At 51.8% G+C, this 10650-nt stretch overlaps 1 long non-coding RNA gene across 1 annotated transcript; it reads left to right on the top strand.

Moving 5' to 3' along the window:
* Positions 1 to 3672: 3672 nt before the first annotated feature.
* On the top strand, positions 3673 to 5276 carry LOC125940594 (uncharacterized). Its single transcript, XR_007463777.1, has 2 exons — positions 3673 to 4136; positions 5143 to 5276. It is a non-coding gene; the product is annotated as an uncharacterized LOC125940594 (long non-coding RNA).
* The last annotated feature ends 5374 nt before the right edge of the window (positions 5277 to 10650 follow it).

The following is a 10650-nucleotide window of genomic DNA, read 5'->3' as shown; positions in this document are numbered from 1 at the left end:
GCCTTCGATAGCGACCGGCTAGCGTAACTTACAACCCTTTCTAGTCCGTCAGTCCTACGCTGCTTGCGTCGGTGTGGACTTCGGTATCGGCGTTTTCGTCGAAATGCGCAAGTATTGGCGGCGATTGCAGGCGTCGCTTCAGTTCTTCAAATGCTTCGACTTGCGGCGTCTCCCACTTGAACTCGACGTCGGCCTTCGTGAGGTACGTCAGTGGCTCGGCGATCCGTGAAAAGTCCTTGACGAAGCGCCTGTAATAGGCGCACAGTCCAAGAAATCTACGCACTGCCTTCTTGTCGGCCGGCGGAGGAAAGTTGGAGATGGCTGCAGTTTTCTGAGGGTCGGGGCGCACTCCAGACTTGTTGATGACGTGGCCCAAGAACAAGAGCTCCTCATATGCGAAGCGGCACTTTTCTGGCTTTAACGTGAGTCCGGAGGTTTTGATTGCTTGAAGAACTGTTTCAAGGCGCCGCAGGTGTTCTTCGAAGCTTGAGGCAAACACAACGACGTCGTCCAAATAGACGAGGCAAGTCTGCCACTTCAAGCCTGCCAGTACTGTATCCATGACGCGTTGGAAAGTCGCAGGTGCCGAGCAAAGACCAAACGGCATGACCTTGAACTCGAACAGTCCGTCTGGTGTTATAAAGGCAGTCTTCTCCCGGTCCCTCTCGTCGACTTCGATTTGCCAGTAGCCGGTTTTGAGGTCCATCGACGAAAAATACTTTGCGTTGTAGAGTCGATCCAAGGCGTCGTCAATCCGTGGGAGGGGGTATACGTCCTTCTTCGTGATCTTGTTGAGGCGACGATAATCGACGCAGAAACGTAGGGTTCCATCCTTCTTCACTAATACCACGGGGGACGCCCACGGACTCTTGGACGGCTGGATGATGTCGTCGCGTAGCATTTCGTCGACTTGTTGCCTTATGGCTTCGCGTTCGCGCGCCGAAACTCGGTACGGGCTCTGACGGAGTGGGCGGACATTTTCGTCGGTTATGATGCGGTGCTTGGCGACAGGGGTTTGTCGAACTTTTGACGACGACGAGAAGCAGTCCTTGTATTGCAGGAGCAGAGCTTTTAGTTGTTCTTTCTTATGCCTGGGAAGGTTCTGATTGACGTCGAAAGTTGGTTCAGGTATTATAGTCGTCGTTGCAGGTGCACTGGAATCCGTGAAGGCGAAAGCACTGCTGGCTTGTACTATTTCGTCGATGTAGGCGACTGTGGTGCCTTTGCTAATGTGCTTGTATTCGGGGCTGAAGTTCGTGAGCATCACCCTTGCTTTCCCTGCACGCAGCTCAGCTATGCCTCTAGCGACGCAAATTTCACGGTCGAGCAATAAGTGATGATCGCCCTCAATGATGCCCTGCATGTCTGCAGGCACTTCGGTACCGACGGAAATCGCTACGCTGGAGCGAGGCGGAACGGTGACTTGTTCTTCAAGCACATTCAAGGCATGGTAACTTATGCTTGTATCCGGTCGTATCGCGTTGTGCGTTGAAAGCGTTATCGACTTGGACCTTAAGTCGATGACTGCACCGTGTTGATTTAGAAAGTCCATGCCTAGGATGACATCCCTGGAGCAGTGCTGCAGGATTACGAAGCTCGCCGGGTAAGTGCGGTTGTTTACCGTGACTCGCGCTGTGCAGAGTCCAGCCGGCGTTATTAGGTGGCCTCCCGCTGTCCGGATATCGGGTCCTTGCCAGGCCGTCTTCACCTTCTTTAACTTGGCGGCGAACGCGCCACTGAAGACGGAATAGTCGGTGCCAGTGTCGACGAGAGCGGTGACGTTATGCCCATCGATGAGCACGTCTAAGTCGGTAGACCGTCGTCTAGCATTACGGTTAAGTCGTGGCGTCGGATCACGGCTGCGTCGGCTTGCTCCGCTGCTGCTACGTCGCGTCGGCCGGTCTTCTTGCGGCGGCGAAGTGCTGTCAAGGCTGTTGCTAGGCGGCGTGCTGATATCTCGTCGTGATTCGCGAATCGTCGTCGTCGTCGGCGGCGGCGGAGGATCTTCGGTATTGCGTCGTACAGCAACCGCACCTCCATCGGTTGCTGCCTTTAGTTTCCCGGGTAAGGGCTGGAAGATCGGCCCTGGGTGGGACCGGTGCACTGACGGCGATGCGGTGAGATGTAGCGGCCTGGTGACGGCGAGCGTGAGGGTCGTCGGGGTTGCCACTGGGCTCCGGCGAGCTAGTCGGCGATGTCGCGCGGTCGTTCACCCCGCACTGGACGCGGCGCGTTGACGGCGAACCCTCGTAGGCCAATCTCGCGGTATGGGCATCGGCGGTAGACATGGCCGGCTTCACCGCAGTGATAGCAGAGCGGGCGGTGGTCGGGGGCGCGCAAAATGTCCGTCTTCCTTTGGTAACTGCGCTGGGCGACTGGCTGGCGTGCTGGCGGCGGCGGCAGTGGACGACGGAACTGCGGCGTTACGGGGCCCTGGCGCGAGCGCGGAGGGGGGCCTTGACGACGGGCGACGGCGGCGTAGGTCATCGCTTCCGGCTCTGGTTGCGGCGATTCGGGAAGTCCTAACGATTGCTGGATTTTCTCCCACACGATATCGGCGATGGAAGCAACTTGAGGTTGCGACGACGGTAGCAACTTCTGCAGCTCTTCGCGTACTATCGCCCTGATGGTGTCTCGTAGGTCGTGGGAGAGTCCCTGGACTTCGGCGTACTGTGGCGTCGAACGGCGATTGTATTGCCGGTTGCGCATGTCCAGTGATTTCTCGATCGTCGTAGCCTCCGTGAGAAAGTCTTGGACTGTCGTTGGTGGATTCCGCACCAGTCCGGCGAATAGCTCCTGCTTAACTCCCCGCATGAGCAAGCGAACTTTCTTGTCTTCTGGCATAGCGGGGTCGGCGTGCCGGAATAATCGAGTCATTTCTTCAGTGTACATACCGATGCTCTCATTCGGGAGCTGTACACGGTTTTCCAACAAGGCTGCAGCTCTTTCTTTACGGACGACGCTCGTGAAGGTGTCCAGGAATGCGGCTCGGAACAGGTCCCAGGTTGTTAGTGCACGCTCCCTATTCTCGAACCAGGTTCTGGCGCCGTCTTCAAGCGAGAAGTAAACATGGCGCAGCTTGTCGTCGCAGTCCCACTTGTTGAACGTAGCGACCCGGTCGTATGCCTCCAGCCAGCTTTCGGGGTCTTCACATGGCGATCCGCGGAAAGTCGGCGGCTTCCTGGGTTGTTGCATCACGATTGCAGATGTTGGCGCAGGGGCTGTCATGGTAGCTGCTGCCGAGGTCATCACTTTTGTCCTCTTGGTCGCTGTGGTCTTCTCGGGAAGAAGTCCGTACTCCGGCAGAAGTCCTTGCTGCCTACGGCTAGCTCGCTGGTCCTTGGCGACGTTGGCGCTGTCCTCCGGTTTCGGGCTTGGATCACGGCTTTTCGGGGGCGTTCGCTGCATGAACGCACTAGCACCTCCACCAAATGTCACATAGTAGTGACGCTGAAGTAAACAGTAGTAAAACTGTGTATGACGAAACTGGTTGTTAATTGGGCGAACCTGTGCCCACAAAAGCAAGCTACACTCGAAGCACAACGAAAGCGGCGAACACAGTCGGCGGTCGTCGAAATCTGATCAGCGGCGCGACGCGTCGGCTTTTATACCTGAGTCATCGAAGGTTCCAGATTAATCCCTGATGCCCGCGTGTCTTCCAGAAAGTTCTAGCATAGAGAAAGAAATTCAACAAGAGGGGACACTCGGCAAAAACTGGCAACAGGAAACACGTCACCATACGTCACGCTATACTTTTGACACCGAACGTTAGCTGCCGCGAGCATCAAAAAAAAAGAAAGAACTTAAGTTAACAGGCATTGATTTATTTTTTTAATTCTTTGCCGCGAAAACTAAAACGTTTTGCGTATAAATGAACTTAAGCTTTGCGACTTATTTTCCTTGCCTTACCTAGCCACAGGTCAATGACGCGCCAGATACATGCGTCATCCGCCAGACACTCCCCCGAAGCCAGCGAGGATGGCTGCGCGCGCGTTTGAGCGCTCGCGCGCGGCGACCCGTCTGTCTCATTCTTTTTTTCTTTTTTAAATGTAACCTGGTTTATTGGGCTCTCGGCGTATTCTTGCGTTCCTTCTGCACTGGGACAAGACACCACTGCACTATTGGACTACGGCAAGGTGAGAAATCTTGTTTCACAGTCTACGACGCAATTAGGCTTACGGCACGGGACCGAGACTTAAGACGCAGTTAGCGAAAAACAGCTCGGCCATCCTGGCGCAGTTAATTTGAGTAAATGAATCGTGCTGAGACATGTTTCCGACGCTTCCTAGGGGACTATTGTAACTTATTTCGGTTTTTGAGCCACACTGGCCGCACAGGGCGCCGTGTCGCAGTTAGCGAGAACTCAGCCGTGGTGTGTAGTCTAGTGCATCTTGCTAGAAGTTTGTGCCGCTTTCTCTGACGCCAGACATTACTGAAAAGTAATTTCGTTACTTTTTGGGGTACTTTTGAGGCACGCTGGCCGCACAGCGCGCTGTGACGCAGTTAGCGATAAGCAGCTCGGCCGTGGTGATAAAGTTAGTTTGGCGTGTAATGAATCTTACAGGGACAAGTCTGTGACGTTTTTTGTGGCTCCGCAACAACATATACCTTCTTTCGGTACTCACGCCTGTTGAAAACGCGATGGGCGATTGCCAAGAGTGATAACATGGGGTGTGCTGCTGGCGCCGGCAGAACGCGCGAACGACGAACATATCAGAAACTTGTAATTCGAAAATTACGTCTTCTAAAGGACTGAAAAAAGGCATTGCACCCACTGCATTTGTCTTGAGTGCCTGTTGCGTCCGTCTCTGTGTATGTCGCGTACCGTCGCGTCGCCCGAGGCCAAGGTTTGGAAACGCGAAGTCGCTCGTGTATTTGTGCTGCCTAAGTGCAGGAAATAATGCCCGGAAATGGGGGAACGCTTGGAAATCAGATGTTTTCATATATGTTTGGGATGAGTCGGGTATTTTCTACGCCATGTATGTAAAAGCGAATTGCTTTTGTTTGTAATGCCGCCCATTCACCGCTTTCGCAAGTTTCGCCTCGCAGTATTCCTATGTCTAAATACCAAAATGACTCATGCTTGTAACATGCTGTTACGTGCTTGCAAATGTAACATGCTTGTAATTTACTTTTTTTCAGCTGGTGCCGTCCGGTGGAGCTTCATACAGGAACTACTGCCTTACCTGCTGGTGTCACAACGTTGGATGAACGCACAAAAAGCGCGGAACGAGCTTTTATATAAAGCAAAATAAATATTTCCTCATTGCACAAAAGGTCTTGCGTCTACTTTGTGAAATTGCACGTGGCACAGATTCGATGAGACTTTACGAGATCGTTCGCAATCATTTTTACTAAATAAACCGATTCTGCACGAAGACCAAAAAAAAAAAAAAAGGAGAGAGAAAAAGGGGGGGGGGGGCGCAGCCGGCGTGCTAGCTTGCGTTCAAAATACGCGCGCCCAAAACCGAAACCGGAAGTGATGTAAGTGATCGACACCGACCGCTTGGCACGCTGCAGTCAATTCGGCCGCTGGGCCCTATGGGAGTGTCCCCTCTTGTTGAATTTCTTTCTCTATGGTTCTAGACAATTCGCGTCGGTCACACAATCAGATAACATAAGCGTCGGTGAAAACGGGCAACGAAAAGAAGCATCGATAACGTTCTAGAAACTTCCGATACAGGCGCGTCCTGCGCCGAGCGATAACGTTTAACATTTGTTAGCCGGTGGAAAGCGGCCACCGGTGATAGATAAACATGTATACGTGTCAACAAGCTTCTTCGGTCGCCCCATTCGCTCCGCAGCAATGCTGACGTGGCGGCGATGCGGGAGCCATGTATATATACCCCGCGGTCACTGACGTCATGGCCTAGCTCCGCCTCTGCAAAACTGTGGCGACCTATCCGCACGGCGTGGTGACGTCATGGCTAGGCAGGCAAAGCGATGCGGAGCGCGCGCACGGCGTGGTGACGTCATGGCTAGGCAGGTGACGCGATGCGGTCCGCGCGATGACGTCATGGCTCGGCTGCGCAGCTGTCGCGAGGCTCGGCGAGGTTTTTCGGCGTACGATCTACGGACTAACCTAAGGCTTAAACAGCTTCGCTGTTAAAACACTACGACAGAACCACTAGAAGGTCATATCTACGGCAGGACCGAACCAAAGTCCCCAAATCACAACATCACCGACCACAACACCCAACAATACCTAGACCACACAGGCAAGTCAAAGAAAACTTAATAATTTGGCAAGGAACTGCCGTGGGTACCGAAGTAAAAAAGGGCTACTGACATAATTGATCGCTCAATCCTCAAAGCCACCGGGGGTCATAGCGCTACAAGAGCCCGGTACCCGACCAATACTACATGGCTACGAGGAATTCCATAGAGGTTAAGACGGCTAGTGGAAGGTAGCCACACTCGGAGACAAAAACACAACCATACAACACAGCCATACAACACAAACCAATAGACGACGTAGACGTACCACATGTACTCCTCGAACTCGTCTATAAGGGCAAGCAGAGAAAAAGTGCATTCTTTATAAACAACTACTGCCTCTCCCCCAACACAAAGGCGGGCAAACATTGGCAAACTCTTCAGGGACACCCTCCGTCTCGCCAATAACAGCCCCTTGGTAATCGTGGGCGAATTCAACGCTCAGAACACGCTATGTCGATACCAGAGGCAGGACTGGACCCCAGCTAGAAACATCAATGTAACAGTGTCACCTCACACTCATCACAGACCCAAACACACCTACCATGGATGGGAACAGCTCAACACACTCAGAAACTTTGCAGCAATCACTACATACTGAACGTAACACTACAGACTGGACGCCTACGCAGGCACATCGGCACAGCCAAACTCACTGACTGGCGAAAAAACAGGGAAGCCCAGGAACAGGACGCAGACACAATCAATAACGTGGAAGGCTGGTGCGACAACCACTGTCGACAGAAACAGCACCACACAAAGGAAATCGCCAGATTGGATCCCCACTTACTACACCTGCGGGACGCCGAACGGGGCCTTACCCACCGCTGGAAAACGCAGAACAGGAAACTGAAGACAAGCATAGCACAAATATCAGTGGAAGCAGAAGAATATGCCATGCAACACGCATCGGCGAGCTGGTATGCATTCTGCAACTCCTTCGGTGGCACCCTGGCTACAGCCAAGACGTTCTGGACCCCACCAAAACCAAAGGAGAGGGGCACAAGGCCACGGATCGGTAACTACGCACCTACCCAGGCAACCAACAAGACATCATCGACGCCATCAAGACCAAGTGCTATGGAGATTCCACTCCCACAGAACCATGTACAACTCCATACACGGGACAACCCAACCCACTATTCGACGAACCAATCACAGAAGACGAAAGGAGAGCGGCCATCCCAGCCACCCCCCGTAACATAGCGGCGGGCACAGACCGCATAACGAACACCATGATAAGAAACCTCAGCGATAAGGCTATCTCCGCGCTCACGGCCTTTCTCAACCAACACTGGAAACAAGGTACGGTGCTGGCGATGTGGGAACACGCATGAATAATCATGATCCATAAACTGGGCAAGAAATTGGCAATTGAAAAGCTCAGACCCATCTAGCTCACGTCCTGCCTTGGCAAGCTGGAGGAGAAAATCATACACACGAGACTACAGAGACATTTAGAAGAAAACAGGCACCTGCCGGACATTCCATCGCTCTTTCTGCGGTCCTTAACTTGTTCTCGAGCTTAACTTCTTCTCGAACCTCCAAGTTTCTGCCCCATATGTTAGCACTGGTAGAGTGCAATGATTGTACATTTTTCTTTTCAACGACAGTGGTAACGTACCACTCAGGATTGGCATTGCATACCGTATGAATTCCAACCCAATTTTATTCTTGTGCAAATTTCCTTCTCTGATCAGCGTCTCCTGTGAGTAATTGACCTAGATAAACGTACTCCTTTACAGACTCTGGAGGCTGACTGGTGATCCTGAATTCTTGTTCCCTTGCCATGGTATTGGACATTACCTTTGTCTTCGGCACATTAATCTTCAACCCCACTCTTACACTTTCTTGGTTAAGGACCTCAATCATTTGTTGTAATTCGTCCCCATTTTTGCTGAATAGGACAATGTCATCTGCAAACCGAAGGTTGCTGAGAAATTCGCCGTTGCTCCTCACTCCTAAGCCTTCCCAGTGTAAGGGCTTGAATACTCCTAAGCATGCTGTGAACAGCGTTGGAGAAATTGTAGGAGGGACCTGACGGTGGCCGTACGGGCTGTGCCATCATTCCCTACTCAGAAGGGCGAAGTTGGCGAACCGAGCGGCGGCTCCGACGACCAGCATGGCTGGCTTCTAGAACGACACTGCGCGTGCCGTGCTTATGCCTCGAGGACGCGCTGCGCTTCTTTATTTTTCACTTCGACAGCCGAGAGGCACCTAAAACCGCGCTTGTATGTAGGCTCCATAGAGGCGCCGACCAGAGCGCTCCGCGTAGCGGCGTCGGTGGGCGCTACAAGATTGTGTCTACTTGACTTATGCCTCTCTTGATAGGTAACTTTCTACTTTTCTTGTGAAGAACCAAGGTAGCTGTGGAATCTTTGTAGATATTTGCCAAGATATTCACGTATACGCCTCCTGTACTCCTTGATTACGCAATGCCTCCATGACTGCTGGTTCTCTACTGAATCAAATGCTTTTAACACGAAAGTGTTTTATGCCGGGGTCCACCAAGACTTCACTGACGTATTTCCGTCACGGAAATACGTCAGCTTACAATGTACACGAACATAATACAAAGAAAGAAACCAGAAGAAAAAATTCCACAAACATGCAAAATTTGGAAATCGAACCCACGACCTCTCGGTCCGCGACGATAGATCGCCGAGCGTTTAACCCATTGCGCCACAAACGCATTTGCAGAGAGCTACACAGACGCGCCTTATATATCTAACACTCCTCCGTGTACCCGCGCTCTTGCTCGGGGCGGTGCCGCCGCCTACGAGCAGAAAAGAGAAGTACTGCATTATGACACTAACGCGCACCGACAGTGAACGCTTCGGTGGTCTCAGCACTACGACGCCTCGATGCCAGCATTCGAAGGGACGCTGGCATCGGATGGATGGATGGATGGATGAGGCTGAACCCTTTAAATCGGGCGGTGGCATACGCCACCTAGCCATGACCATTAACATAATTTGTACTTTGTGGTGGGTGAAATTTCACCCCTGCCTTAATTTTATCCACCAATCAGATAACCTCTGCTTGGTTATTTCTACCCGCTTAAAGTCTATTTTGCCTTCACTGTCCCTAAACCCCAATGCTTTGAAAAAATCAGCCCCATTGCCTTGCACTGTAGGGTTAAGCCCCTTACAGAAAAGTATGAGGTGTTCAGCCGTTTCCTCTTCTTCTCCACACGCACAGCACAACGTGTCTATACCTTGGTACTTGACTCGGTACATCTTAGTCCGCAATACTCCCGTCCTGGCTTCAAACAACAAAGAGCTTCCCTAGAATTATCGTAGATATTTTCTTTGGCAATTTCTTGCTTGAAAGTTCGGTATGTGCCCAGTGCTGATTTCGTCTGCATCCCTGCTTTCCACAGACCCCTCTCTGTTTCCTTAACCGTTTTCTTAACCGCTGTTTCCTGGTCTGCACCCCTCCTGCAGTCCAAATATTTGATTGACAGTTTTCTGGTCAGCTTCCTCCATTTTGTATCAACATTCCTCATGTACAAATAACTGAAAACTCTCCTTGCCCACCGCTTTAAATTCTTTCTTGCTGCTGGCTTCCCTGCCCTCGAATGACGTCCATCCCATGTCACCCTGTACCCCCTGATTTGGTGTATTTCCGTGTGCTCCCAGAGCCAGTCTACCTACCCCTCGCTGCTTAACTTCCAACCTTGCTCGAACCTCTGATCTCATGCACAGGACCGCATTGCCGAAAGTCAAACTAGGGACCATCACCCCTTTCCAAATCCCTCTCACCACTTCGTACCTATTGTAATTCCACAGTGCCCTATTTTTCATCACAGCTGCATTTCTGCTACCTTTAGCCGTCACATATTTTTCATGTTCCGTTAGGTACTCAGCCCCATTGTTTATCCACACTCCAAGATATTTGTACTTATCCACCACCTCCAGCGTAACCTCCTGTATTCTATGCTCGCTGCCCTGATTATCATTAAAAGTCATGACTGCCGATTTTTCTTTACTAACTTCAAACCTAAGCTATCTCCCTCTTTACCACAGATGTCCATTAATCTCTGCAAGTCTTCCTTGCTGTCAGCCATAAGTACAATGTCATCTGCATACATCAGTCCTGGTAATGAAGCACTACCAACGCCACCTAGGTGGCGTTCACCGTACTCAGCACAGCGGAGCGTGGCCTCCGCAATTAGCTCTGAAAATGTTTCTGAAGTTGATCGCGGAGGCTGCAATTACGACGCGCTGTACGCGCTGATTTGACTCGGTGACGATTCAGTTACGTGCTTTGTCTTGCGCGTTGTATTAGTGTGTCAGTTACGTGCTTCGTCTTTCGCGTTGTGCTAGCGTGTGCAGCGTAGTGCAGCTTCCATATGCACGACGGTTGCTCATGGTCATCGACGTTGGTAGTCGTGATGGAGGAGACGTGCCACCAGGCGTCAGCGTGGGTGCA

The sequence above is a fragment of the Dermacentor silvarum genome, chromosome 10 (assembly GCF_013339745.2).
Source record: "Dermacentor silvarum isolate Dsil-2018 chromosome 10, BIME_Dsil_1.4, whole genome shotgun sequence".
NCBI classification, from domain to species: Eukaryota; Metazoa; Arthropoda; class Arachnida; order Ixodida; family Ixodidae; genus Dermacentor; species Dermacentor silvarum.
Note: the sequence above shows the minus strand (reverse complement) of the source record. Positions and strands in the feature narration are given on the sequence as shown.